The 27716-nt window shown below is 43.9% G+C and overlaps 1 long non-coding RNA gene across 1 annotated transcript; it reads left to right on the top strand.

Annotated features, from left to right (window-relative positions):
* Positions 1–26: 26 nt before the first annotated feature.
* On the top strand, positions 27–27716 carry LOC117357529. The gene is made up of 3 exons (XR_004538820.1): positions 27–346; positions 27047–27116; positions 27620–27716. It is a non-coding gene; the product is annotated as an uncharacterized LOC117357529 (long non-coding RNA).

The raw sequence follows: 27716 nt of genomic DNA, 5'->3' as shown, positions 1-27716 counted from the left end.
TCTCACTGGCTAGGTTCGTCCGCCGCTTGCTTACCTCGGTTCAGATTGGTTAGAAAGGGACTAGGACGTCACTGGTCGGGACCCCGACATTAAGTTCGTTCGATTGGTCGCACCGGCTATCTGTTAATGAAGAATGGCCAAGTCTCTTCGAGGATTGGTGAATTACCTCACTGTGGGTGCCCGGGAGCGGAAAAGGTGCCATTTTTGCCGGTTGGGTTGCTGTACTCTTATTGGTGAAATCGTAAGTGGGCGTTTCCCGGAACTCTCGGCGTGGCTTACCTGACTGTTGACGCCTCCATCTGTAACCACCTGCCTCTTAAAGTGACAACCGAGCCCAAAACAAAATGTAAGGCATTATCCTACCTATAGAAGCAGGGTTCGGAAAAGTTTCATTTATATAAGTCTTAGTTATAAGATAATTGCGTCTGAGTATTAAAAAAAAGATTATGCAGCTACTGCAGAAACCTCATGATTATGAACCAATCTTCTTGATGGTGAGGTGGTGGCGGAGAAAGAATTGTTGGCAATGTTTCTTATTCATTTACTACTACTAATACTGTGGAAATAAATACACACTAGCCTGTGCTCAGTTTAACAAATGTTTATTAATATATCGATATATGAGTATATAGACAGGCAGAGAGGTATGTAATAAATTCTGGTCAGAAGCCAGCCTCATAGAGGGAATGTGGCATCTTGAACAGAAAGGATTCATTATTACAGGTGCATAAGCTAGTTTACCAATGACTTCATACGTATATTTTATATCATTCATGATAGACTCCTTCACCCCTTGTCCATCTGATTACTTGTTATTTATTGGAACTATAAATTGGTCACTACTTAAGACGGGAGTGGCTTACAATGTTTTCCTTTCCTTAAGGGCTCTCTGTCAAGTAACAGTACAATATACAGTTATACACGTTTATGACAGTGAAGTAATCCATATCCAGCAGAGGGTTCATACATACTTAGTGATCTTTTTTTTATTATTCAAATTTTCAATTTTTACAAGCATAAATCTTGAGAATGAAAAATAGAATTACAATACAATAAAGGAAATTCTAATCCATCAAGGAGGAGAAAACAATAAATTATTCTAATGCAATTCTAATTAAAATACTTAGTGATCTTAATAGATTCCAGAATCTTAGCCTAATACTAGTACCACATTAATAAGTATATTTCTAAGGTGGAATGGTGGAAATTTTTCAATTCCACACTACTACTGCTTGTTACTAAACCTTGCTCTGTGGGCGATGCATGATAACTTCAGGAGGGACCTAATGCTTTCAAAGAGACAGGGCAGAGGGAAGGGAATAAGCGTGTGCATTCGTGAGCATGCAGTGGGTTCATTTGGGTGCCTTAACATTTTAAAGTGCATGCACTTGCTAGTATATATGTGTACAATTTATATACAGGCTTAAACAGTTCTAGGACACATACTAGAAATAACAAGACGCATATTATATGGGTGTCTCATGCACATGCAAAGACCTCTTTCTCTCAAATATTTTTGAGGGATGACAGAATAGCATCAATGAACTGCTGCAGAATTCTCCAGGCCCTGAGGCCAAATAATTGGAACAAGAGGAAGTTCCAGAGCTGTGGTGCTCCAGGTAGGTTATAGCTTACCCCCTTCCCCACCCAGCCTTTTTCCCAGATCATATTCCCTATCCACAATGATAGGGAACATCTTTTTGGGTATCACTATGTGATGCTTGTTGGAGTGGGTTTGTTTGGACAGAATAATCTTGAAATAGTTATTTGTGCAGAACATGATTTAAAACAACTCTGTCAGATCCCTCCCTTCTTCTCACCCCCCCCCCCCACCTTTTGAAATGATCATATTTGGCTACACTTTGTTGAGATGAGGGGAGGGTAGAATGGTATGGAACAGCTTTCAAGTTATAGTGTCATTTTTAGAATCCAGTGAATTACAGTACCCAAGGCAACATGGATTCACTAAGGCAGGTCAGACAAATCTGATCAATTTCTTTGATTGGGTGACCAGAGAATTGGATAGAGGGAAAGTGCTAGATTTAGATTTTAGTAAAGCCTTTAACAGTGTTCCACACAGTCATCTACTAAACTGAGTGCCCTCGATATGGGCCCCAAAGTGACAGACTGGATCAGGAACTGGTCCAAAGTAAATAGCCCAACTGACTCCACCAGTACTTTTTAATGCATGTGCAATTTGGACCCCAATGAAAAAAATGGAAGGTGGGTCTTTCTTCTATCAATACTTGCTGCCACTGTTCAAAGTTCAGAGGATACATCGACTCATATGATCTATGACTAAAGATTTTTGGTTTGCTTGTTTGGAACTATATACAAGGTTGTACTATAGACTTATCCCTTGATTCAATAATGTTAAGATCAATGCGCCCTCAATTTGCCTTGCTAATATTAGGAACTGGAAAAATACACATTGAATATTACGTTCTGGTGGAATTTGGTATGCAGCAAAAAAACAAGGAAAGAAACCCCACGAAGAAATGACAGAAAATGAAGAAGTAGGGATGGAACTGTACACAAGTATATAAACAAGTAGATGAACGTTTATTAAAAAGTCATTAAAACAGTCTCTAATCAAACATTAAGTACAATCTTAGTTGCATACATATAGCTAACAAGCAATTTGGAGAGCACAAAAGGCAGACTTGACTTTGCCCAGTTTGCTATATGGGTGCTGGCACTGAACATTGGCTGGCACCTGCATACATTCCAGGTCTACAACTGTCCCAGATATTCAAGGCCGATGCCTGGATATAGCCCAAGTTTGAATATCTGGGTTAGATTCAGCCTCCGTTCAGTGTTAGCATTAAATCCTTTCAGTTCTACATTCTGCAGCCTAAATATCTACTTCTGTTCATGCTGAAATGTGTTTTGCTCTGTCCCCTCTTCTAGCGGATATAGATACATGTTCCAAAATGAAACACTTTAATGGCTGGAATGATTGACATTATCTTAAACAATGGGCTACTATTTTCTGGTTACCCCGAGTAGATTTTGATATAAACCCTTAAAGGATAATGCTCACTGAAATTTAGGCACTTGGATGTTGCATGCTGAGTTTTAATACTATATGTGTGATTGCCATTATAATTGCCACTATAGAAAACTAGTAGACATTTATGTGCCAACATTTATGAGCAAGTACTTACGTCATGTAAATGACCTTGACTATGTGGTCAAGTTGTGCACATAACTGACAGTATTTTAAAATCTTAGTGCCCTGAACTGCCCATTCACAGCCCATTAGTTATGTGCTATAGTTTTTGCATGTTAAGTTTCTCGTGTAACTGCCAATTAGCATCAGTAATTCCAATTATAAGCAATGCTTGGTTCTTGGCACTAGTCAGTGCCTAATTTGCCAATGAACTTACACACATGGGTGACATTGTTCTCTAACCTATATGTGCAATTTCGAGGAGATATTGTCTGAATAGTTCAACCTCTGTAGCCCGTGTCGCCCACATTTTCCAGGGCTGAGCTGGCTGCAGCAGGCGCCTTCCTGGGCCTGTGAGAGTGACAGAACACACTGTTTTTGTGAGGACATTTTCTATATGAGAACCTGGTGTTTTTCATGGTGAACATGGTGAACATGAGTCAGATTTGGAAAACAGTAGAAAAAATATTGGTACTTAGTAGTACCACGTACCCTCTGGAGGAGAAAAAAAAAAGCCTGCTACCTGCTCTCTTACTTTTTATAGTTTTTTTTTTTTTTCAATGGTTCTGTAAATTATTTTTAATTACTTTTTAGTCAGGAAAATGGTATATAAATGCAAGTAAATAAAAATTAAGGAAGGCAAAGACCATATGGCCTATCCAATCTGCTCATCCATGCCATCTACTATTTCTTCCTCTCCTTTAGAGACCTATACACTTGTCCCAAACTTTCTTGAATTCAGATACAGTTTTTGTCTCTACCACCTCCACCATGAGGTGAATTTACCACCCTTTCTGTGAAGTATTTCCTCAGGTAACTTCTGAGTCTATTCCCTTTCATCTTCATTCTATTCCCTCTCATTCATCATTTCAAGTGAAAGAGAGTACTTTCCTGTTCATTTATGCCATGGAAGTATTTAAACATCTTTATTATATCTCCCCTCTCCTGCCTTTCTTCTAAAGTATAGATATTGAGATATTTCAATCTGTCCCTATGATGAAGGCTACTTACCATTTTAGTAGCTGCTCTCTGGACTAACTTCATCCTGTTTATATCTTTTTGAAAGTCTCCAGAATTGTACACAATATTATCTACCTCTGGTGTTCTGTTCTTCCTCCATGCTCTCTCTTCCTGGTGTAATCTCCTGCATATTCCTGGGCATAATCATCTTTTTTACCTCCCTTAGCTACCATCCCTTCTTGCATCTCTGGTATAACCAACTCTTCTTCTTCCCTCCAAACACATGAGCATTTAGTCATTCCCCTGTTGTATCCATCCTGCAGAGCCTTGCCAACATATTATCCATGAACCCTCAAAAATTAACTCTAGCATGCACATTCCCCAGTCCCACTGTTCTCATTTATAACCTGTCCTCCAATCCCAGAGTCCCCCAGCCATTCTTATTTATTTGTTTATTTACATTTACTCACCCACACAATCTATACCAATTCTTGGTGGGTTATAAGCATACGTATGGTAATATAAAAAAACAAAAAAACCCATAATGTTTCAAGACCATACCATACATTAAAAAACATATGAAAGCTTCACTGATTTACTACTACTATTTATTATTTCTATAGTGCTGAAAGGTGTATGCAGTGCTGTACATTTTAACATATAATAGTCCCTGCTCAGAAGAGCTTGCAATCTAATTTAGACAGGCCATGTCAGGGTTGTGGATATTATAGTGGGTATAGGTATTTGACAGCAGTGAGTGGGAGTTAAGAGTTGAAAGCAGTTTCACAAAAGTGAGCCTTTAGCTTGGATTTGAACACTGCCAGGGATGGAGCATGACGTCGCTGATTTCACTCTATAGGTGGTTCAATATACATTTGTATTATACCACCCCATATGGCTTGCTCAAACAATAGTGTCTTCAAACCTTTTTTTGAAATTTAATTCAGAGCCAGTCTCAAATAAAATCCATTTAGGAACATCGTCACTCCACAGAGTTTTTTTGGTACTCTTTCAAATAAAGTCCATTTAGGAATATCGTCACTCCACAGTTTTTTTTGTTTTCTCTAGGTAAATTATTCTACAACATAGGTCCATTGTAATATTTGATTGGCCCTTTGGTATCATTAATCTCATTTTGTTTATATCCCCCTATATTGTTGTGGGATTTGTCTATATCCTACTTCACGAACTGTTCATTCTGATAATTACACCTAGTAACTTGTGTGCAGTATTTCTCTCGATGTGGTATTTCTTTGTATGCCTTCTGCTGTGCAACTGTTTATTCTGTATTATCTGCTGTTTTCATTATAAAACTAATAAAACTTTTTGAACTGAAAAATAGATGGTCTGGCATAAGTTTCAATGGCAACTCTAGTGGTTGGAGTCTAAGGACAGTATCAGGTAGACTTCTACTGTCTATGGCCCAGAAATATCAAAGGAAAGAATTTAATCATGAATTTATAATGTATATACCTATTGGACATACTGAATGGACCATTCAGATATTTATCTGCTGTCATTTATTATGTTATGTATGTTTATCTTGAACAACTTGTAAGCTCTGTCAAGCAGGGACCGTCTTTTCTGGGTTTTTTGTGTACAGCACTGTGCATGTCTAATAGCACTATAGAAAGAAGTAGAAGTGGCGTAGTAGTGGCTTACAACAAACATAGGTCCAATTACCTTAAAAATAGATTTTCTCTATTCCTCGTTTCTTATACAACAGATAGATGGGCTCTCCAGATAAACTTTACCTGCAGATCTCAACATCCAAGCTGGTTAGTAAATATACAAAGTTGCCGCAATTAAGAGAGCGACACAGTTCCACTCAATATTTGAAGACCAATAACAAAAGTCTTATATTTAATTCTTTGGTCAATAGGCAACCAGTGAAGATGATTCATTGGAGAAATAAGAGAATAACTTGAATAACCCATAAGAATTCTTGCTACTGTATTCTGAGTTATCTGAACGGCTCTAAATTAATTCTTTGACAAGTCCACTAAAAGACCGTTACAGTAGTCAAGGCAGGTGTTATGCTCTGTATCACATACGAAAATTGGAATAAGAACATAAGAAATGCCTGCACCGTATCAGACCTGGGGTCCATCCAGTCTGGTGATCCGCAGATGCGGAGGCTCAGCCAGGCATACCCTGGCAAATACATTAGTCACTCGTATCCCTCAATGTGTCCCGCAAGAAGATGTGCGTCAAATTTTTCTAATTCTTCTCAATTTGTGAAAAACAACCTCAAACTTTTTCACCTGCCACTTCATAGTCAAAGTTGAATTGAGCAAAATACCGTGATTCACTAGGGGGAAAATTCTATAAATGGTGCCTAGTTTAGGCACTGTGAGGCTCCTTAATCACCTAATCTCACCTAACTAAAATTCATGCCTAAATTGATTGTTTTTTAATGGGTTAAATGACATAATAATCGACCACGCCATTAAAACAAATTAAAATAATTATTTAAATTGTTTAAGTTTTTTTGCATGGAATATTGTGCAGTGCCTAGGAATGCCTAAGTTGAGGCGTCCTGTGATGCATAACAATGTCTACCGTAAAAGTAGACATGGTTAGGGGTGGGGAATAGACGTTGTTGTCTTAGGTCCAGAGGAGGGCGACGAAAATGATAGGAGGCTTGCGCCAGAAGACGTATGAGGAGAGACTGGAAGCCCTGAATATGTATACCCTAGAGGAAAGGAGAGACAGGGGAGATATGATTCAGACGTTCAAATACTTGAAGGGTATTAACGTAGAACAAAATCTCTTCCAGAGAAAGGAAAATGGTAAAACCAGAGGACATAATTTGAGGTTGAGGGGTGGTAGATTCAGGGGCAATGTTAGGAAATTCTACTTTACGGAGAGGGTAGTGGATGCCTGGAATGCGCTCCCGAGAGAGGTGGTGAGAGTAAAACTGTGACTGAGTTCAAAGAAGCGTGGGATGAACACAGAAGATTTAGAATCAGAAAATAATATTAAATATTGAACTAGGCCAGTTACTGGGCAGACTTGCAGGTCTGTGTCTGTGTATGGCCGTTTGGTGGAGGATGGGCAGGGGAGGGCTTCAATGGCTGGGAGGGTGTAGATGGGCTGGAGTAAGTCTTAACAGAGATTTTGGTAGTTGGAACCCAAGCACAGTACCGGGTAAAGCTTTGGATTCTTGCCCAGAAATAGCTAAGAAGAAAAAAATGAAAAAAAAAAAAAAATTTAAATTGAATCAGGTTGGGCAGACTGGATGGACCATTCGGGTCTTTATCTGCCGTCATCTACTATGTTACTATGTTACCTACCTTTAGGATGCCTAGTAATGCCTAAGTCCACTTAGGCGCCACTAGGCATCCTATATAATAAAGAGCTAGCCGCGCATGCGCACTTCTATTTGCGTGTTCCGTGCCCTGTAGGTCTGTGGCGCGCGTATACGTCACCAGGCCGATCGCAGCCAGCCACCGATCTCTGTTCCTCATGCACCATGGCACGCCAGGCATGTCCCTGTCTCCCCCGCCGCCGGCCTCGAGCTCCTGGGGGCCAGCGGTGCGAGCCGCCTGGCTGGTGCTGAGGCCCCGCTTCTGCCCTACACGGCGCCGCCAGACCCGGCCCTACAAAACGCTGAGGCCTCGCCTCCCGCTTCTGCCCTACACTGCGCCGCCAGACCCGGCCCTACAAAACGGCCCTACACTCAGACCCGCGAGCAGGGTTGCCATGGAAACAGAGGGGATCAGGAGCTAAAGAGAGATTGAAAAAAACAAACAAATAACAGTGGACAAGGAGAGAGACACACAGACACTCACAGAAGGACAGGGGGCTAAAGAGACAGATTGAAAAAATAACAAAACACTAAGGAGTGAGAGAGACACAGGAAAAAAATGACAAACAGACATATAGCAGCCAAGGAGACAGACAATAACAAAAAAATACAGACATACTTACATACAGCGTCCAAGTAGACAGACAGAGAGACAGTGGGCAAGGAGACAGCAAAAAAACAAAAATACAAACAGCCAAGGAGACAAACGGAAAAAAATAAAAAATACAATGCCCAAGGATAAATTCAGGAAAAAAAGACATACAGACATACAGTGGCCAAGGAGTTAGACTGGCAAAAAGACATACAGACATACAGCAGCCAATGAGACAGACAGACTGACAGCGACCAAGTAGACAATCAGCAAAAAAACAAACAAACAAACAGCGACCAAGGAGATAGACAGACAGACAAAAGTTAAGGAGATAGACAGCAAAAAAAAGAGACACAGCGGGCAAGGAGACAGAGAACAAAAAATACAAACAACCAAACAGCCAAGGAGATAGATGGAAAAAAAAAAGGCACACATACAGTAGCCAATTAAAAAGACAGAGAGACAGTAAAAAAAACCCAACCATACAGTGACCATGTCAACCGTGCCTCAGAGCGGCCTGTGAGGTTCGTTACAGCCGGTAGGCTGTTTTAAAGAAGAGGAGTCGCATGCTGGACAGGGGGAGCAGGTAAGGAGTGCTGCTGGACAGGGGGAGCAGGGAAGAGGGTCAGGGGGAGAAAGTAAGGAGTGCTGCTGGGCAGGGAGAGCAGGGAAGAGGGTCACGGGGAGAAAGGAAGGAGTGCTGCTGGACAGGGAGAGCAGGGAAGAGGAACAGGGGAGCAGGGAAGAGGATCAGGGGAGCAGGGAAGAAGTGCTGCTGGACAGGGGGAGCAGGGAAGAGTGACTGGGGAGCAGGGAAGAAGTGCTGCTGGACAGGGGGAGCAGGGAAGGGGTGATGGTTGACAGCCAAGGAAAGAGAGAGACAAAAAGCGGCCAAGGGGAGAGAGAGAGAAAGAAAGACACACACATCTATTCTAGCACCCGTTAATGTAATGGGCTTAAAGACTAGTGATTCTATAAATGGTGCTGTGTGGTTGATTGACAACTACACCAACCGGCGCCATTTATAGAATCAGGCCCATAGCATATTGCTCTTGAATGTCATTGGAGAAATAACTAGAAAATTTTAGGGCTCCTTTTACAAAGCCACGCTAGCGGTTTTACTGCACACACCGGATTAGTGCGCGCTAGCCAAAAATCTACCGCCTGCTCAAAAGGAGGCGGTAGCGGCTAGCACACGCAGCAATTTAGCGCGCGCTATTCTGCGCATTAAGGCCCTAGTGCGGCTTTGTAAAAGGAGCCCTTAGTTTTGCCTACATTAAGCCTTAACCTATGACTCCATCCATTGTTTAGTGAAATACAAAGTGGTAGACAATCTATCCAAAGTATCAGATCTATCTGAATTAGAAACTGTATGTCGTGTGCATTAGAGAATGACACGGTGGCGGTTTACCCGCGGCCACCGCATTTTAGCCGCGGGTCACCCGCCGAAAACGGGGAAGAAAACTAGCAGTCGGTGCGGCGACGGGGACAAGGCCATTCACCGCCCGCGGGGCGGTGAATGGTCTTGTCTCCGCAGTGAGGTATCAAGGATCGCGCGGTCCCCGCAGCCACCGCCCGCCCGCCCGTAGCATTTAGCCAGCTCCCTCCCTCCACCTCACCTTAAATTTCGAGTTTTCCGGCTTCCTTTTTTCCGAGCCGCACGTGTTCAAAAATCCGTGCACGCGCGGCTGCGCGAGTCAATCAATCTTCTCCTCTGACGCAACCGGAAACAGGAAGTTGCAGGAGAGGAGAAGTTTGATTGACTCGCGCAGCCGCGCGTGCACGGATTTTTGAACACGTGCGGCTCGGAAAAAAGGAAGCCGGAAAACTCAAAATTTAAGGTGAGGTGGAGGGAGGGAGCTGGCTAAATGCACGGCTTTTTGAACGCGTGCGGCTAGGGAAAAAGGAAGCCGGCAAACTCGGAACAAATATAAGGTGAGGTGGAGGGAGGGTGGGGGCTGCTGGACCATTCTTCATTACTTTGCCATACTAATTCCATTCTATGTTAGGTGCCACGGACTCAGATTCGAGTCCTAGCGATGATGAGTTAAAGATCCCAAAAGAAGCCAACTTCTAAATCCAGTGGTTAGAGCTACACTACACTCCTTGTGACCCTGGGCAAGTCACTTAATCCCTATTGCTTCTGACACAATGGGCAGTTCCAAAGACCAAGACTGGCCAGTGTCAAAGACAGGATGCTGAGCTTGATAGACCCTTAGTCTCCACTGTTTTTAGTGATCAACAAAGTTCTATGTTTCTATAATCACCCTAATTCTGTTATCATTGGACTAGATATTCAAAATGATTTAAATGGCCAGGACAGGCTCCTGGCTGTTCAAATCATCTGTCCAGGGCTAACCAGGCATTTTCAATCTTCATGTTCAGCCCAAATGGTGTCACACAATTCAGCAAAAATACCCAATGTTGTTCCTCATAATTTAAATATTGCTCATAGAAGGAACAACATTGGGTATTTTTGCAAATGGAAGTTGGAGGGTTAATTCCCTTGAAACAGCCAATTGAGTGAAACATGAATTCATGCTGGGACACAAGATAGGTTGAATTTGTTTTGAATTTAAAAAGAAAAATGATCAATGAAGAATACTATAATGGCAAGAAAATATAATGATAAAACAGCAACTAATTTTGCCTATTTTTATATATTAAAAAAGTACTACATAAAGTGAATGTCCATATTGCTGTCTGTTGTTCTGCTGAGCACTGGCATTGAAACAGCAAAATGCATTTATTGCATACTTGTCCTCTGTCGGAAACATTATGGTGGTATATTAGTTGTGTTAATAAAAATTTATAAACAAAGCCCTGCCAGCTGAACATCTCTTTCTCTAGTTCAGCAGCAGGAACTTTGATTTATAAGAATGGAATACGCTAAATATTAGAGTACTAAGGCTTATATGGATGCTGCGGGGACGGTGACGGGGCGGTGAATGGGATGGCAGTGGCGGTGACGGGGCGGTGAAAGGGATGGCAGTGACGGTGACGGGGCGGTGAATGGAATGGCGGTGACGGGGCGGTGCAGAGGATGGTGGGCCGGTGATGGGGACAGATTTTTTCCCCGTGTCATTCTCTAGTGTGCATACAAACAAAACTGCAAATTCAAACAATTGAGAAGATGACAATGAGGTAAAAGAATAATGTTTAAAAGCTTTGTGGAACTCCTGTACTACAATCAAACTCATTGAATGATACAACAAACTTTCTGTGCTCTTAAGAAAGACATAAACCACTGAAGGACTATGCCACTTAGACCAACTGATCTCAACTTTTCAATCAAAATATAATGATCAATGGTATCAAAGGCTGTTTCCCCCCTCCCCCCCACATACACATATAGCCCCCTCCCATTTGACCACACAACCACCCCCCAATCCATACCCCCATTATTTTAAAAGACTCAACAAGAGGGATGCCCACTCCCTCCTGCTGGCAGACCCTCCTCTTCAAAATGGCGGGCCTTCCCCTTCCTGGTGCCTAAGGCCCCTCCCCTCCCAGGAAGTATAATTGAAATATGTCAATTTTGAGAATTTATATCTGCTATCTATATATTGTACAGTACAGGGGGCGCTTTATGCAGTTAATTGTGTGATTAAAAATGTTAATCATGACTGTACAATTAAAAATTTAATTGATATACTGCCATAATGGTAACTTAATTTGCGTAGGGAGGAGGGAGGCAGTGGATTTGCAGACCTGCTTATAACCATCAACAGCTTCAAACCTCAGGGCCAGCATGTTCTGCTGTGAAATTAACAGGCAGGAACCATGGCTGCCAGATCTGAAGCTGCCCAGAGATAGGGTTGCAGTGCTGATGAAGACTTGTGTTTGAGAGGGGGTAAGTGGGGAGGGGCATAGACCAAAATGGTGATGGTGGTTGGGGGAGGGGTGCGTATGGCAAAATCTCCCACTTAACTGCTTCCCATGACATCTCTGGAGTTTTCACTGGGGACAACATGGGCCAGTACAAAACAAGGAATCACTTTCTATGTAGGAAAACTCTTTTTACAGAATTTTCCTTTACATTTTTGACTTTCTTTATACTATCTTATGGTATTTGCCATACATTTTTGTTCTCCTCTGCCTGCTTTCTCCTTTTCCTGACACACGCTTCCCCTCTCCTCTTCCACTCATACGTATGCACCCCACTACCTGTCTCTCCCCCTTCTTGTCATTAGGGTTGCCATCTGCCCAATTTTTAACTGGACAGTCTGGTTTTAATTGGATTTGTACGAAGTCCAGAAATACTGCCTGGCACTAAGGTGGTAATCTTTTAAAGTGTTTTCTGTATGCCAAGCATGTTTTTTTCCACAGAAAATGGTTGTTATAAAACTGCAGCTGAATATATGTGTGGAAAACACACTGACACAATGGTCTGTAGGCTTTCCAGAGGTATAGTTTTGGTAGGATACAATGGAGTTGCAATGTATATGCATATAAAATATGCAAGTACCTTCCTAGAGTACAATTCTATAAAGTGGGTACTTGCATGTATGCACTATTTACATATTTAAATGATTAGAATAACGGCAATGTATGTGTGCCACATAATTGTCAAAATTCTGCCTAGACTCTAAGGGGCAATTCTATAAATGGCATCCTGATTTTAGACAGCAGTAGGCATCCTAATGCTGTCTAAACAGTTGGGATGCACATTTTTAGAAAAATCCTACCCAAGGCAAGCAGACAACACCTAAGCTCATTCAAGGCTGGGTGTGGGTGTGGTTTCATCTGGAAGTGGCCATGTCGAGTTTAAACAGCCCTAGGTGTCTCCCTAAAGCTGCAACAGATGTCTGAAATGTAGGCCATTAAAATGCTGGCCTATATTTCAAATAGACACAGCCACTAAGCTGATCGCTGCAGTGAACCCCTGAACCCCACCACAAGTAGGCCGGCAGGAGGGATGCCCACTCCTTCCTGCTCCTACCCCAACACTGTCCGCAGCAGGGTTCAAAGAGGTCTAGGCAGATGATTTTAAAATATGCAATGGTACCTCAGTAACAACTATAGAAAAATATACAAATATAGTGCAAAATATAGACAGCAGATATAAATTATCAAAACTGACACATTTTGATCACTAAATTTAAAATAAAATCATTTTTCCTACCTTTTGTTGTCTGGTGATTTCATCAGTCTCCGATTACACTTCCTTCTGATTGTGCATCCAATTTTTCTTTCTTTTTGTCTGCCTCCTGCATGCTTCCTCTCCTCCAGATCTCATTCCATTACCCAGCCAACATCTCTCTCTGTCCCTCCATGAGTCCAACTTTGTCTTCCTCTCTCCCTGCCTTCCTGCCCCACCCCCGAAGCTAACCCCGCCACCTGCCACACTCCATTCCCCCCAACTTTGTCTTCCTCTCTCCCTGCCTGCCCCTCCCCACTGAAGCCGCCATCGATTCCTCCCTGCCCCACCCCCGAAGCTGACCATGCCACCCGACATGCTCCATTCCCATCCCACACTGCCACAGCAACAGAGATGGACCAGCCCACAAGCCTTCCCACGATGTCAATTCTGATGTCAGAGAGAAGGTTCCAGGCCAGCCAGACAGCGATTGGCTGGCCTGGAACCTTCTCTCCGATGTCAGAATTGACTTTGAGGGAAGGCTTGTGGGCTGGCCACGTACAGTCGCACGCGCTTGGCCCGTCCCTTTTGCTGCGGCACGGGGTGGGAATGGAGCATGTGGGTGGCAGGGTTGGCTTCTGGGGTAGGATAGGGAGGACTCAGCTTCAAGGGGGGCAGGGGGGGCAGGAAGAGAGAGATCCCAAGAGGTGACTAGCCCCCGTACCCCCAACAGGCAGCCCACGTACCCCCTGAGGTACGCGTACCGCAGGTTGAGAAACACTGGGGTAGAGAATTAGGGTGTTTAGACAGGGTTAGGTGTCTGTCCCTTAGGACAGATGCGATTCTGTATTGGACACCGGCATGGGATTCTCAGCCGCTTCTTTGGCAGGTGCAGAATCTGGCGTCCTATACAAAATTTCCCCCTAAATATCATAAGCCTGAAAACACCCAGTGCTATGCCACATGTCAAATATCTCTGGCTCCACACTTAAGACCTTGGCAGTGACTCGTTTAACATGAAGCATTTCACTCTATGACTCGCTGATCTCATCATCATTCTTTATGTTAAAGTTTAGAAATATTTTAACATCGTAACATTGAAGATAATAGCACTTAGCTTTCAAACTCTCCAAATAACACAGGATCACTTCATTCAGTCCCAGTGCCAACAATGGCCATGTTTTGCATTATTCCAATGCTGCATCAGGGCTAGGTCCTAAATGATAAATGCAACACATACTGTAACTATCAAAATTATAAAATCCCACTACAATTCAAATCTGACCTAAGAAACATTCACTAACCTTGGTTCTCTGTGCAATCAATTTGTGTTCTCAGAATAAAGATGGCACCTGATTCTACAGACATTTAGCCGTTAAATTCCCTTTTCAAACCCCAACCAATCAATTCGGAGAGACTTTTAAATTACAAGGAGCAGCGGTGGATATTTACTTTGCAGATGGTATGGTCAGGGGGTTTTGAATCTTGAAGTTGATTGGGCTTCTTTGGTGTAGTCTCTGCTCACCTGCTCAATCTTCTGGTGAATTGTCTCAAATTTTGACTCCAAAACTGAGGCAACTGCTGGTGCCAACTCCACAATCAAATCTTTGACTGTCTGAACACACCCTGCACCAGCTGTGCCATGTTAGTCTGCCAACCTTGTCCTCTTTCTTCCTCAATTTTAAAGGTCTTCTTGTTCTTAGCCTTAACCATGTAGTACTGCAGTTTACCCCAGAAATTGTTCCAACACTGTTTTATGCTAGTGGAAGCTTTTAATGCTAATTATATCTTCTCAAGGGGGAGGGGAGAAGGTTTGCTGCAAGAACAAGCCAAGTACGGGTCCTTGCTAGCACACTGCATCACATGATCTCCCTTGTGAGAATTTTAACATAAACATTTATGCTAATGAAGTAATGAAAATCAAAGCTATGCTAAATAAGTTCATTGCCTATTAATGTGTAGAAGGATAACATGCAAAATTTAGACAGGTATGGCAAGTTTTAGCAATAAGAACATCTGGGTTATGTGCTAATATGAATGCTAATAAATTAATGCATAACTCATTTGCAAATCAATAACATGAATAACACAGGCTAAGTGATGCTTAGTCCCAGCAGGATCAATTTCAGTCACTCAGTACTCTGCAAACATAGATTTGTTGTTCCAATCAATAACAGAGTTTAATGAAGCAAAAAATGTAAAAGTAGTGCAGTGAGACTTAGTGGAGAAAACAGCATATCAGGGCTCATGGAGTTCTTTCCAGCCCCTCTGCCTAGGTATGTATGCACATGTCTTTGTATCTGTGTTGTGTCTGACATGGGTGGGAACAGAGAGGGCCAACTTGAATGGAGTTGTATCTAAATATTGCATTGGTTTGGAAAAAGTAATTAAATAAGAGCAAGTGAAATAATATACAAAGCCAGTAGATGTCATTGTCAACAACTTTCCAGAGGATGGATTTTACAGACTAACTACAGGGTGTAACTGTCCCAACACAACAGATAACACCATGCTTCTCTGCCAGTGGTAGACAGTACACATGAAAGCAATTGCAAGAGAACCTTGTGAAACTGGAATACTGGGCATCAAAATGGCAGATTACATTTAATGTGAAAAATGATGCATATGGGAAAGAGGAACTTTAACTATAGCTACATGGCACAGGATTCAATGTTAGGCATCACCATCCAGGAAAAGGATCTAGGTGTCATCATTGAGGATACATTGAAGCCCTCAGCTCAGTGTACGGCGATGGCTATGCAAGCAAATAGAATGTTAGGAATTATCAGGAAAGGAATGGAAAACAAAGATGAAAATGTTATTAAATCTTTATATCGCTGTATGGTGTGGCCACACCTCGAATACTGTGTGCAGTTCTGGTCACCACATCTAAAAAATATATGTATAGCAGAATCAGAAAAGGTACAGGTTAGAGCGACACGAATGATAAAAGGGATGGTTTGATTTCCCTAAAAGGAAAGGCTAAAGTGGCAAGGGCTCTTTAGGGGAGATATGATGGAGGTCTATAAATTATTGAATGGAGTAGAACATGTAGATGTGAATCACTCGTTTACTCTTTCCAAAAACACTAGGATTAGGGGGCATGCGATGAAACTACTAAGTAGTAGATTTTAAACAAACTGAAGAAAATATTTCTTCACTCACTGGAATTTGTTGCTGGACAGTGTAGTGAAATCAGTTAGCTTAACAGGCTTTAAAAAAAGGTTTGAATGATTTCCTAAAAGAGAAGTCCATAAGCCATTATTAAGATGGCTTGGACAAATCCACTGCTTATTCCAAAGATAGGAACATAACATAAGAATTGCCATACTGGGACAGATCGAAGATCCAGCAAGCCCAGTATCCTGTTTCCATCAGTGCCCAACCCAAGTCCCATTTTACTCCATGAGACCCTGCCAGGTACTTGTGACCTGGGCTGGCCACTGTTGGAAATAGGATACTGAGCTTGATTGACTTTCGGTCTGTCCCAGTATGGCAATTCTTATGTTCTTATGGCCTGATCAAATCCTTTCCCAGGCCTTCCAGAAAGCCGACAACTTTCCCCCTAGCAGTCGGGGTTCAGTTACTGTTTTGGCATCATTGGGATTTCTTAGAGGCTGCTGTGGGCGCAAACTAGAGGATTGAGCTCTCCTGGAGCCTCCAGACCTCTGCCAAGAGTCTTGGAAACAATCTCTGTGCAGAGGACCCTACTGAAGATGAATGAAACCATCGCAAGCCATGAAAATTATCATGACTTGACCCCCCCCATGGGCACATGTCTACTGACTGGAAAAGACTTAAGTCGACTATCTGTCACACTGGTCATGAGATCATCCAGTTCTTTTCAAATAGCATTTGGCCCCTAAAAGGTAGCCTGCTCAAAGTGGCTTTGGAAACCAAATCTCCTGTCCAATGCCTGATCTAGAGCATTCTACAGGTGGAGACAGAATAAGCAGAAACAGTGGCATAATAAGGGGGTGGAAGTGGAGGACTGCCCCAGGTACCATATTTGTAGGGGTGATGGGAGTCTCTTCCTCTTCACCCCCCTCTTCGCAGCATCTTCCACATGCTGCTTGTACCGGCCTCTGCACCCTTCTGATCACTTCCTGTCACTGGACCAGGACATGACGTCAGAAGGGAGCCAAGGCCAGTACGAACCGCAGGTAGAAGATGCTGTTCATGCTGGTGAACATTTGAAGAGGTATGCAGGGGCAGCACTCAAATGGCGGTTAAGAGAAAGGGGTGCATGGCAATGCTGTGTGCCACCATCCTAGGTGCCAGTCTTCCTAGCTATGCCACTGAGAAGAAACCTTGTTCATGACCCTGCAAACATCATATAGAGCAGAGGTGCCCAATACGTCGATCGTGATCAACTGGTAGATCGCAAAGGCAAAGTGAGTCAATTACGGAGCCCATCCTGGGCTCCATGATAGACTTGCGTTGTCTTCACAATCTACCGGGCCGATCAGCCTTCCTCTCCCCGAAGTCAATTCTGCCGTCGGAGAGTAAGTTCCGGGCCAGCCAATTGCTGCCTGACTGGCCTGGAACTTCCTCTCTGATGGCAGAATTGATGTCGGGGAGAGGAATGCTGGTCGGCCTAACGCTTCTGCAGTGAGAGCTTGGGGCGGCGGTGGCTTGAGGGCATGTTCCCCGATGGCGGTGGTAGTGGCAGTGGCTTGGGGGAGGGCAGGAAGAAAGAAAGAAAGGGGGCAGGCAGGGAGACAGAAGGAAAGAAGGGAAACAGAATGAAAGAGAGGGGGCATGAAGAGAGAAAAAAAGAGAGGGCGGCAGGGAGAAAGAAAGGGCAGGGAGAGAGGAAGAAAAAGTTGGGGAGGGAATGAGGTCTGGAGGCGAGGATGCATACAGGCTGAAAGCAGGGAAGAAATATTTGATGCACAGTCAGAAGAAGAAAGTGCAACCAGAGACTCATGAAATCACCAGATAACAAAGGTAGGAAAAATGATTTTATTTTCAATTTAGTGATCAAAATGTGTCCGTTTTGAGAATTTATATTTGCTGTCTATATTTTGCACTATGGCCCCCCTTTTACTAAATCACAATAGCGTTTTTTAGCACAGGGAGCCTATGAGCGTTGAGAGCAGCATGGGGCATTCAGCGCAGCTCCCTGCGCTAAAAACTGCTGTCGTGGTTTAGTAAAAAGGGAGGGGGTATATTTGTCTATTTTTATATGGTTGTTACTGAGGTGGCAGTGCATAGAGTCATCTAAACTAAACTAAACTAAACCTTAAGTTTATATACCACATCATCTCCACGGATGTTGTGGAGCTCGGCACGGTTTACAAGAACTTAAAATATAGAAAGAGAAGGAAAAAAAAAAAGGTTTACATGAACTTATATATAGAAGAGAAGAGTAAGGGTGGGATAGAATTACATTTTAGTGAAAAGCCAGGTTTTCAGTTGCTTGCGGAATAATTGGAGGGAGCCTAAGTTCCGCAGCGGGATAGTAAGGTCGTTCCAAAGACCTGTGATTCTGAAGAGAAGTTATTTTCCCAGTTTGCCTGCATAGCGAATACCGTGTAGAGAGGGGAAGGATAATTTATACCTTTGGGTGGGTCTGGTAGATTCAGGACTCGAGGAGTTATAAGATAGTGGGATTAAGGGAGGAAGGATGCCATGAATGATCTTAAAAGCCAGGCAGGAGCATTTGAAATGGATTCTGGAAATCACTGGGAGTCAGTGAAGTTTGGATAGGAGTGGGGAGACATGGTCAGACTTGTGTTTTGCAAAGATCAACTTGGCTGCAGTATTCTGGATTAGCTGGAGTCTTATAGGCTTAAGTAGATGGCATTGCAGTAGTCTAATTTGGAGAGGATAATGGATTGGACAAGGACGGCGAAATGTTGTTGGCGAAAATAGGATCTTACTTTCCTCAGCATCTGCCTTGACCTCTTTGAAAAAACCCCGGAATATAAATAATTAACATTTTCTCTGTGTAGAGTGTGCTTTGGTTTTTTTTTAAATTTTATTGTTGGTAGATCATTTTGACTTGGTCATTTTAAAAGTAGCTCACAAGCCCCAAAAGTGTGGGCACTCCTGGTATAGAGTATCTGCAACATAATTCACCCCTTAAATTAGCAATTATAGATATGCGTCATTCTCCACCGCTGGAGCAAGATGCAATATAGTATGGCAGGTACATGCAACAAAAGAAGCCGCTACTGCCACATTCAGTCTCAAAGCCAAGACTTCAAATTAGCTTTTGAAGACTACATCCATCCTGTAGTCTTGCGCATCCTGCAAAATCACTCCACCTTCACTAGGCAGAGAAGTGAATTTTGTAACTAGCAGTGGCGGGGGGGGGGGCGGGGGGCAGTGCGCCCCGGGTGCACGGCTTGGAGGGGTGCACAGCCGGCCAGGTCCAGGTCCTCCTGCCCTTCTTTTCCCCCGGCCGCGCCGCTGCAATCTTACCTCCCCCCGCCGACAAGCAGTCTTTCCAACATCAATTCTGACATCGGAGAGGAAGTTCCGGGCCAGCCAGGCAGTGATTGGCTGGCCCGGAACGTCCTCTCCGATGTCAGAATTGACGTCGGAAAGACTTCTTGTCGGCAGGGGGAGGTAAGATTGCAGGCGTGGGCCGGGAGAAAGGAAGGAGAGAGGTGCTTTTTTTTTTCCACGGCAGGGAGGGAAGGATGTAGGCAGGCAAGCTGGCTGGCTTTAGAGCAGCAGGGAGGGAGGGAGATGGGTAGGAGGGCAGGCTGTCTTTGGGGGTGGACAAAATCTGGAAGGTTAGTGGGGGGACATAAGGAGGCACTGGGGGCATTATGGACACGGGACGGAGGCACTGGGGGCACCATGGACACGGGACGGAGGCACTGGGGTCACCATGGACACGGGACGGAGGCACTGGGGGCACTATGGACACAGGACGGGGGCACTGGGGGCACTATGGACACGGGACGGAGGCACTGGGGGCACTATGGACACGGGACAGAGGCACTGGAGACACCATGGACACGGGACGGAGGCACTGGGGGCACCATGGACATGGGAAGGAGGCACTAGGGGCACTATGGATACAAGACGGGGGCACTATGGTCACAGGACGGAGGCACTAAGGACATGAGAAGGAGGCACTGGGGGCACTAAGGACACAGGACGGAGGCACTGGGGGCACTAAGGACCCGGGAAGGAGGCACTGGGGGCACTAAGAACATGGGAAGGAAGGAGGGAGGGAATAGAAAGGGACAATTGTTGGGCCTGAGTGCAGAAAGAAAGAAATGAAAGAAAGGATACACAGTCAATTAATAGATGTCCCCTTTTGATGAAAAAAATAAGTGGTCATGTTACCTCTGACTTACTTTCTCTGCAGCAGAGTCAGCAGCCGCGCTGAGGTGCAGGAAGGTCCCGCGATGACTCGTCTGCCAGCTCTGCTCCGGAAGAAGTAAGTTATGTCGGAGGGGGTGGACCCAGCAGACGCAGTCATTGCGAGACTTTGCCACAACTCCCTGCATCTGCCGGGTCCACCCCCTCCGACATAACTTACTTCTTCCGGAGCAGAGCCAGCAGACGAGTCATCACAGGACCTTCCAGCATGTGGCTGCCGAGTCCGCTCCAGAGCAAGTACGTCGGAGTTGGGTGGATTGGCAACCGGCAGCTACAGTCATCGTGGGACCTTGCTGCATGAAGGGAGAGAAAGGAGCAGGATTGCAGGAATGGAAGAGTGGTGGAGGGAAAGAAAGGGGGCAGGGTGGTATGGAAGGGTGGTGCTGATAGAATTGATGTACAGAGAAAGGGGAGAGACATAAGGGGGAAGGATAATGGAGGGAAAGAAAGGGGGCAGATGCTGATTGAAGAGGGGTGGATGGCGAGAGAAAGGGCAGACATTGGATGGTAGTGGGGAGCCTATGCTGGATGGAAGTGCAGATGGGAGAGATAAGGGAGCAAATGCAGGAAGGAAATGGGAGGAGAGAAAGAGGGGAGCAGACGCTGGATGGAAGTGGGCAGAGAGAGGAGATGGTACTAGATGGAAGGTTTAGAGAAAGAGGGTACATGATGGAAGGAGGGGATAAATAAAAGGAGGGCACATGATGGGGAGAAAAGGATTGAGTTAGGAAAACACTGGAGGGGTGAGGGAAAGAGGTGGCAAGCTTTAGGTAGACAGTAAAAAAGACATTGATGAGAGGGTAGTAAGAACGTAATCTAGACAGATGCAGAAAAGGAAAATGAGGGGAAAAAGGGAAAGGGATTGCAGAGGAAAGGTGTGGGAGAGGGAAGGAGAGGAGAGAGATGCCAGACCAATGGGGGTGAAAGGAGAGATGGAAGGGGGAGGCATACAGTTTCTGGAAAGGGCATAAAAGGAGAGAAGATGCCATATAGGGGAAGAGAAACGGCAGACAGTGGATGGAAGGAAGAGAGTTACAAGAAGATGAGGAAAGCAGAAACCATAGAAGACAAAGGTAGAAAAAAATTTTCTATTTATTTATTGCTTTAGGAGACATGTGTCACTGTTTCTGTGGTGCACTGTATGCAGAGTCCAGCTTCTTAATGGTTCAATTTAACCTTTGTCTATGTATTTCTATTTTATCCCCCTTTTACAAAACTGTGGAGCGTTTTTTAGCGCCAGCCGAGGTGGTAGCAGCTCTAATGCTCAGAATTCTATGAGCGTCAGAGCTGTTACCACCGTGGCTAAAATCCACACTACAGTTTTGTAAAAGAGGGAGGGGTTAGTTTGGATTACATATTCCATACTAGGCGAAGGTGTTTTCTGTGTTCTGTGTGTTCGAAAGACATGGTTTTTTGTTAGGATTGACTGCAGGATTAATCTGTACTAGTCTGGCTTGTTTAGTTTTACAATGGGTATATTGATGTTGTACTGCTCACTGCAGTATGTAAGATGCTGCCTTTTCCTAGGTACTTATGTGTGACATGTAGCTTGTTTCTAAAAATCATGTTTTTCGTACAGATGGAGTGTGTCAAAAAATGATGGCCCCGGGCGTCACATATGCTAGGTACATAGCCACAAATGACTCAGATATCATGAAAACAAAATGTATAAGATGATAAACACTTTCAATATAGATAAACTGTAGTGTCCTAAGGTAAAGTGTAAGGACAGCGTAGGCTGCATGCACACCAATTAAAAATGAAGGAAAAAGCCTCAGAACAGGCCCTCCCACCTCCACCGAAGTGGTTTGCAAAAGGTGGTCCTTGTTTGAGAGAAGTCTGATCGGTCGGGATACACCCTGAGGCAACTTATTTGTGAAACGCTGGCCACCGTTGGTGTTACCGATCAGCAGAAGATAAGTTGAACATTTTCTTCTATCAGTTAATTATTTAGGAGTGAAGCACAGCTTAAGGCTCAAGTTTCCAATATATTTTGAAGGTTTTTTGCCAGTGAGGTTATCGCTTGACCACCTTTTGCAAACCACTTCGGTGGAGGTGGGAGGGCCTGTTCCGAGGCTTTTTCCTTCATTTTTAATTGGTGTGCAGCCAATGCTGTCCTTACACTTTACCTTAGGACACTACAGTTTACATATGCTAGGTACGCCACTGGTAACTAGTGTTACCAATGAATTCACTTTAGGAGAACAAACCTCTGTTGAAAATCAGGAGCCCATTGGGCACAATTTGGCCATATTTCTAGCATCCCACAAGTGACCCTCTGGGGACCTCATTGCTCCGTCAACATCTTTGTAATGTCAGGATGTGAAGGAAAAAATGTGGTCTGAGCCTTAGAACTGCTCATGACAGTATCTGAGCATCAGACGTCTGTGGAGATTCAATCTTTAACTCCTGCAAATATCCTGTAATGACCTCCAGCAAGACCATTGACTTAAAAAGGTGACACACCATGGAGTCATGTCCCTGGGTCCAGGGCTGCCACAGACTCTCTGCTGGTGGCCCCTGCATAAGACCCTGAATCTTCTAAAACTGAAGATTCACTCTGAGGTAGTAAAGGCATAAATTCTGACACACACACCCCCCCCCCCCACTACCACCACCCCCGGCATCTCAGTCCTGTTCATTCTGGACCTCTGGTTGAATTTTCATTGGAGGAATGACACTCTGTGACGATAAACCCTCTTGCGCAACCACCAGCAAGATCCCAGTTGGTGCAGGTCAACCCTGATAATTCAGGTAGGCTTCAAACATTATACTCACAAAATCAGGGGTAAAGCCCTGAACAGGATACCCAGAGGATTCCCTAAAGGACCCTCATCATGCCAATATTACATCTTCAGAAAGAACCTTAAGACCCATCTTTTTTCCTTGGACCTATAACAAAATCTCAGGAGCCTACCTCCTATCATCCATTCAGTGTTCATGTTCTGTTCTTAATCTTTTGTAAACCATTTTGAATCCTAGCTGAAATATGAAGTATAGAAGAAAAAGGTATGGTATGGTATGGTTCTCATAGGTTCAGCAACTGCTGCGCATTTGCAATTCACTGAAGATGCCAAGCTGCTATATGAGGACTCTAAAGGGGATTTTTGACTCAAAATCCAAACCACCTGTCACTCTATCAGCCTAGAGAGACCAGAGCGGGCTAAGCCCTTGGCTCTCATGCCCCCCTCATGTGCCCTGTGCTATGTGACACACGGACGCTCCTCAGTTGGTCATCCAACAGAAGTCTGGCAGGAATTGAGTAAAATAGCCTGAGGAGTCCTTCTGTAACAATTTTAATCAAAATTGAGGTGTTTTGAGGCAGTTAGAGGTCTCTTAAAATGGTCTGGTAGAGCTATATTAAACACGTGAAAAAATGTGAAAAGGGGTTTTTGGAGGTAGGGCACCTAAATACTAGTCCCAGAAACCTTTAAAATTGAAATTTGAGGACCCCTCCCCTATTGTTTCCCATAGACAGTAATAGACTGTACTCAGTTCTGTTGCAATTCTTTCAGTAGTGCGCCTGCTTCAGTTCTAACAGCAGCTGGGAAATGGAGAAGACTTCTACTTCAGACAAGTGGGTAAAAACAATCCAAATGCTTGTCTTCGGACTGCCAGTCAGACCAGAAATTCAACTGAGATCTCAAGCCCCCACAGCTCCACAAACATCAAAGGGGAGGAGGGAATATGCAGCCGGCACCCGATAGAGCCCTCAGGACCGACATGGGGCCACACGGCCTATGCTCCAGCTCCAGAATCCATCCAGGAGCGACCTTGATATCATGGGAATGATCCCCCAAGTCTCCAAGAGTGTTAAAGCAGGCTGCCTAGGTAGGTTTCCTGTAAAAGGGTTGCCATCCCAGCTACATACTTCAGCCACGAGAGTCTTTCTTCTCCCAGGCAGAGCTGCCCCTGTAATGCTAGGGACCTTTGGAGTTCCATGAAGCCTCAAACTTTGAATAAAAACTAGAAAATAATAAAACAGCAGAACATTTCAGAAAGGCACCGTCCAACTCGTGTGTAGAAGGAAAAACCAGGAACTACAACACAGCCCAGTGAGGCAGGAGGCAGAGCCGAGAGAGAAAAAAATGTTGATTCCTTCTACACAACTCACAACTAGAGGTGAATAATTTTTTATGCACTAGAATAGAGGTTCTAATAACATCCCCCCAAAATTTCAGGAACCTCCAGTTCATTCTTACCGATCTTTCTGCCCCCTCCCTCCCTCCCCCAGCCTCAGTTACAACACACATTTGCCTTCCAAGGTACTAAAGTTTGGAATCTTTTGCCTTTTAGTATAGGACAACTTGACTCCTACTTAGCTTTTTCATAAAGCTATTAAATCATTTGGGATTAACTATGAACAGTCTTAATTGTGAGTAGAGGAGTAGCCTAATGGTTAGTGCAGTGGACAGAGATCCTGGGAACTAGGTTTAATTCCTGCTGCAGCTCCTTGTGATCCTGGTTAAGTCACTTAGCCCTTCTTTGCCCCAGGTAAAAAAGTGAGCCCACTATTTTATTTTCTTTTTGGATTTATATCCCATCCTCCCAGAAGATCTCAGAATCGGTTACAAGTTTACCTATATAATAAAGCATTACAGGGTTTAAAAAATAAAGTAGAACAGGGTATAGTAATGTAGAGTTTGAGTTGACAGTACATTTTAGGTCATGACATGATAGGGTAAAACATAGGGGAGCATGATAGTAGTCAAAAAAACATGGCAATACTTAATTGGATATGACAGGACAAGACCTCATACAGCATGGGATGGTGATGTTTAAATTTGGTATGACATTGCAGTAATTAATAGAGCTTGACAGTACTTTAAAGTGCCTGAGACTTCTGGCGGAAGCATGGAGCAGTAGGAACTTGCTTCTCTGACAACGCCTACCGTGAAATTGCAATTCCTCTGCATTTTTGCCCCTAATTCTGTCTGACTTTCTGCGGGCCCCTGTTGTTTGACTCTGTGAGCCTGGCAGCGATTTTCAGCGGCTCATGGTAGCGAAGGGGGTCCGAAAAGAGTGCGAGAAGCTCCGGCCGGTGGAACTAAAGATGCCGGAGCGTGTGGTGCCGGTGTCGCCAGTCTCTCCAAGTTCAGCATGGGTTGCCAAGGTGACCGCAGAGGTGCAGGCGGCACTGGAGGGCACCCTGGGAGATAAGCTCCAGTGGATCCTAGATAAATTAGACACCCTAGATCAACATTTTGCTAGCCTGTCTTCCGAGGTCAAGGACACGCAGCAGCGTGTCAGTAATGCGGAAGACTCGGTACAACGGCTTTCCCAGGAGCAGGCAGCTCACTAGATGGCCCTGGCGGACCTCAAGGTGAAGGTGAACGATCTGGAAAACAGGTCCCATAGGAATAACCTCAGATTTGTGGGCCTTCCTGAATTGATGGAGGAGAGGTACCTCGGTGATTTTCTGGAGCGCTGACTGCGAGACTCCCTTCCCTTGCCAGAGAACCTGGGTCCCATTACTATTGAACGGGTACACTGATTGGGCAGAAGTGAGAGAATACGGGAAGACCTCGGGTGGTGATTTGTCACAAATGGAGATCCTTTATGCGTTGTGACAGAGGAAGAAGCTACAGTATGATAATCACCCGATATTGTGTTTTTAAGACTATTCTGCTGAGGTATCACTGACTCGGTGCAGATTTTCTCCCCTCTGTACCACGCTTATCCAGCGGCCCATCCCCTTTTCCCTACGATATCCCACACATCTGCGGTTGATACATCAGGGGAAGGCACATCATTTCACCTCGATGGAGGCTGCCCAGCATTTTGTAGCAGACAACCTGCCGAAAGGGGTGGCCTGAGGGAGTCCAATTGTTCTCTTGGTTTCTTCACTGTTATGGACTATTTCAGTGCCCTGGGCTCCTCCCTGTTTGGATTTTTCTTCTGGTTTAGATGATGTGGGGACCTTCCAGTTCCCTGCGGCCACTGAGCTTCTTTTAGTGTGATCTTATTGGCCTGAAGGGGTTTGTGGGCCTTTTCTGTGGGGTGGGCTCCGATGTGTCTGTGGTTTGGGGTTGGGGGGGGTGCATGGGGTATGTTTGCAATTTTGTTTGTTTGAGACTCATAGGGGTTCGAGGAAGTTGTGAGTTTAAATGCCTGTTCTGATCCTTGGAGGCCTGTCTGTGGCCCTATTTTTGTGGGGGGAGCAGGATGAACTCAGTATTGGACTACTCCCAGCTTTGCCTGAACATACACTCATGCAACACATGCACAAATAGCTACCAGCAGCTCCATGCCTGCCAGAAAATTTTGCCCAGTAAGAAGTGAGTGTTCCCTTCTGAGCATTACAAGGAGTGCTTATTTTAAAACTAATAAGGTCTTGTAATGCATTTCCATAGGATTCTCAGTGGTTTCTACTGCGATTGGTAGAAGCCTCCCAGGAACATTTGAGCATCAGAGGTTGAGCTGCCTTGCAAGCAAGACTGGCTACAACCAGTTTTACTTGCAAGGCAAGTTTTTGGATATCGGGGCCTATGACTTGAGTCTCCTCCTGTTGAATGTTTGAGATGTAGTTTATTGTTGTCTCATGTTTTTCTATAAGTAACATTTCATTCTATCTTCTCCCTCTTGTAGATCCTTGTTGGAGTTGATGTTTTTCATTGGCAGAATCTCACTATAGCATTCATATGACACCATTAATTGGGTAGATATATTTTTTATACATACCGGTAATATCTCTTTTATACCTATTTTTAATTTGACACAATATATCAACATTTATAGGCTTTATTGCATTTGTTCTTATTTAATCAATGCTGCTGTATACTAAATTTTAACAATAATATTTGTATGAGATTGAATTTCATTCATAATTGCAAGCTCTCTGCTTAGCTGTGTTTAATATGTTGAGATATAGTGTAAAATGAGTATCCCTCATTATTTTTATAGAGGTGTTATTATATTTCTATTTCATCTTGGACTCGCATGAGAGGCAAGATATATTTTACAAATGAATGATTATTATTTTTATGTATGCAGAAATGGTGTATATTATTATGATTTTATTCATAACTTTATTATTTTTATGGTCAATCTTTTTAAATGGTTAAAATGACTTACCCATTTATTATTTTAATGTCCATTCCATTTGTATTGTTATTTATTTCTCTGTATGCATTAGTGGATTGTTATCATTTTCCTTTGTAGATTGCAAGACTTCTGGTACATGTATTACCGCTGAAACACATCATTTTGAGGCTGACCCCTTGTGCCACTCAGAATGTACTTAAATATATCATTCCAT

This window comes from Geotrypetes seraphini, chromosome 3, assembly GCF_902459505.1.
Source record: "Geotrypetes seraphini chromosome 3, aGeoSer1.1, whole genome shotgun sequence".
NCBI classification, from domain to species: Eukaryota; Metazoa; Chordata; class Amphibia; order Gymnophiona; family Dermophiidae; genus Geotrypetes; species Geotrypetes seraphini.
Note: the sequence above shows the minus strand (reverse complement) of the source record. Positions and strands in the feature narration are given on the sequence as shown.